Genomic DNA, 3,749 nt, shown 5'->3' on the forward strand with positions numbered 1-3,749 from the left:
GGTCAGCATTATCCCGCCACAGCTAGACTTCGTTTCTTTTGCACAAATAATACAGCTGAGTATGAAGCCTGCATCATGGGCATGCATATGGCAATCGATCAGGATGTCGAAGACTTACTGATTATGGGAGATTCTGACCTGATTATCCGGCAAGCTCAAGGCGAATGGGAAACTCGGGATGTCAAACTTATCCCTTACCGACAGCATGTGGAGGACCTCAGCAAGCGCTTTACATCAATAGAGTTCAGGTATATCCCGAGGTGTCACAATGAACTGGCAGATGCACTTGCTACTTTGGCTTCAATGCTACCCTACCCGGGCAACGCCCACGTCGATCCTTTGGAAATCCAAATCAAGGAAAGACACGGTTACTGCAATGTAATCGAGGCGGGATCAAATACGCAGCCTTGGTACCATGACATCAAGAAATTCCTGAAGACATAAGAATACCCCGAGCACGCTACTAGAGATCAAAAGAGGACCATTAGGCGACATGCAAGTGGTTTCTTTCTGAGCGGTGAATTGTTATATAAGAGGACCCCGGACCTCAATCTTCTAAGATGTGTCGATATCGAGGAGGCAAGAAAGATCATGCACGAGGTACACGCAGATGTGTGCGGACCTCACATGAATGGGTATGTCTTAGCGAAGAAAATCCTTCGAGCAGGTTATTACTGGATGACCATGGAAAAAGATTGCTTTAGCTTTGTTCGGAAGTGTCATCAGTGTCAGGTGCACGGTGATCTGATTCATGCCCCTCCCACGGAGCTGCATCCCATGTCTGCACCTTGGCCATTTGTCGCCTGGGGCATGGACGTCATTGGACCAATCGAACCGAAGGCTTCGAATGGACACAGGTTTATACTGGTTGCCATCGATTACTTCACAAAATGGGTAGAAGCTGTCACTCTCAAGTCGGTCACTAAGAAAGCTGTGGTGGATTTTGTACACTCAAATCTTATCTGTCGTTTCGGTATTCCTGCGACTATCATTACAGATAATGCAGCAAACTTGAACAGTCACTTGATGGGAGATGTATGCGAGCAGTTCAAGATAACGCATAGGAATTCTACTCCTTATCGGCCGAAAGCCAATGGTGCTGTGGAAGCTGCAAATAAAAACATCAAGAAGATTTTGAGGAGAACAATCCAAAGTTCCCGACAGTGGCATGAGCAGTTACCATTTGCATTGTTGGGGTATCGCGCTACGGTACGCACATCAGTAGGAGCGACTCCCTATCTTTTGGTTTATGGGACCGAGGCTGTAATACCAGCAGAGGTAGAAATTCCTTCACTTCGAACCATTGTCGAAGCAGAAATCGAGGACAGCGAGTGGGTCAAGACTCGGTTAGAGCAATTGACGTTGATTGATGAAAAGCGAATGGCCGCAGTTTGTCACGGACAGTTATACCAACGAAGGATGGCCCGTGCTTACAACAAGAAAGTCCGACCCAGGAATTTCGAAGTAGGTCAGCTGGTACTGAGGCGTATTCTGCCGCATCATGAGGAAGCAAAAGGGAAGTTTGCTCCAAATTGGAAAGGCCCATACATCATAAGGAAGATATTGCCGAGAGGAGCATTGTATTTGGGTGATATCGAAGGAAATGACCCCGACACAGCAGTAAATGCGGATGCAGTCAAGAGATACTACGTCTGAATTATACTCCAGTAGTCTTGACACATTGGAAATGATGAAGGTTTTATTCCCCACTACTCCCCAAACACTGTCCAATTCTCTCTACAAACCTTTGAAAAAAAAAAAAAAAAAAAAAAAACATTGATTGAGGCCTGAACTACGTTTGACTTGATTCCGAAAGGATACGTAGGCAGCCTCTCCCTGAGGTTCAGTCACACCAACAATAAAATCCCATTCACCCTAAAATTGAAACCGGGGCACGTCGAGCAGTTCAGAAGTTAGTATCATCTACCTCTCTTTACCAAGCACAAGCCTTCAAATCAGTTACCAAATTTGGTGGGGAACCAATAAGCGTCGCAAATGGAGACCAGCACACTCTGAATTGAGAGAGATAAAATGAGAGAGTCTCGTCGGTGAAAACCTTCGGGCACCACGAGGCGACGGGAGTAGAGAAACCAAAATGAGAGAGCTTATTTTAGTAAAAACTCACAAAGAGTGCTATCAAGCGATGACAGGAAGAGAAATGAGAGAGGTCAGCCAGCGAAAACCCGCAAAGGGCGCTGTTGGCCGAAAAAGAATGACTCCACCCCAAGGAAGTCTCGACAAAGTTCCACCGGTTTGGAATCACAGATCCGTTCTGGTTCAGGGAAACGCAAGTTCATGGAAGGTCAGGCGTCCAGTCCAAAGAGCATTTCATGTTATTTAAAGCCGGCGTTATCTTCCTCAGATAAGTCTTTCTCATCCCGAAAAGGACACTCCCTTCCTGAAATTTGTTTTCTCCTTTCTTTATTTCTTTTCGAATCTCTTTTATGTTTTAACCCCAAGTTCAGGATACACCGGAAAGGGCAGGTGGCAGGTTTGTTTGCACGGAATCCCGTTCATGAAGGAAAATGCCTCATTTCATTGTTACTATTGCCCGAGCCTGATGAATCATGATGTGTGATGGTGTTTAAAGTAAAGAGGAAAAGAGAAATTTCCTCCCCAGCAAGTCCACTTTCAGATAAATCCCTACAGAGTCTCCCTCTGTACAAATCCCCACAGAGTCTCCCTCTGTACAAATCCCCACAGAGTCTCTCCTTTGGTACAATCTCCCACAGAGTCTCCCCCAAAAAAAAAAAAAAAGCCCCGTTGGAATTTCCTCAGCACACCCCCAGCGAGTCCCTTTTGTAAGTATTCCCCAACAAAGCTTACCCCAACAAACCCTGGGAAACTCGTTTTGAAACAAATACCCAGCATGCCCCATTGTACAAAATCCACACAAAGAATCCACTTTGTAAATATTCCCCCACAGAGCTTCCTTTTGTACAAACTCCCACAGAATACCTCCAATAAAATCCCCGTTGAGAACCTTCAATCAAAGCGGGACAAAAAAAAAAGAAGAGAGAAAACAAAAGGAGCCTTACGAGGCAAATCATCACAGAATATGGAAATGCGAGCTTGAGCAGTTTAAAGGGTTCCGACATATAAATCAAATCAATAGCGGGACTTCGCAACAGAAATGAAAACGCGACAAAGCAACTGGGAACGATCAAGGTCACCAAGCTGACCGTCATTTCCGAACTAATAAATGATTCTTTGTCTGAAAGGTTGAAACAGGTCTAATCCAAGACAACCATGCAAGAAGCAGGTGTCGCCCAAAGAAGAAGGTACACGGGTACAAGAAGTACTTTGGCAATGATGAATTCACTCGAAAGGTAAGTTTCCATGAAACTCCCTTTTATCTTCTACTAAAATAAAAAAACAAAAAAAGAGATCGTTTAGTATTCTCGAACTTTGTCCCCAGCCAGTCAGCATTAGGGTTTTAAACCCTAAACTGAACTCTTTTCCTTTTAGTCAGCATTAGGGTTTTAAACCCTAAACTGAGCTTTTCCATGCTAATCAGCATTAGGGTTTTAAACCCTAAACTGAATTTTTCCTTTAGTCAGCATTAGAGTTTTAAACCTTAAACTGAACTTTTTTCCATTCAGCCAGCATTAGGGTTTTAAACCCTAAACTGAGCTTTTCCATGCTAATCAGCATTAGGGTTTTAAACCCTAAACTGAATTTTTCCTTTAGTCAGCATTAGGGTTTTAAACCTTAAACTGAACTTTTTTCCATTCAGCCAGAATTAGGGT

The sequence above is a fragment of the Nicotiana sylvestris genome, chromosome 8 (genome assembly GCF_000393655.2).
Source record: "Nicotiana sylvestris chromosome 8, ASM39365v2, whole genome shotgun sequence".
NCBI classification, from domain to species: Eukaryota; Viridiplantae; Streptophyta; class Magnoliopsida; order Solanales; family Solanaceae; genus Nicotiana; species Nicotiana sylvestris.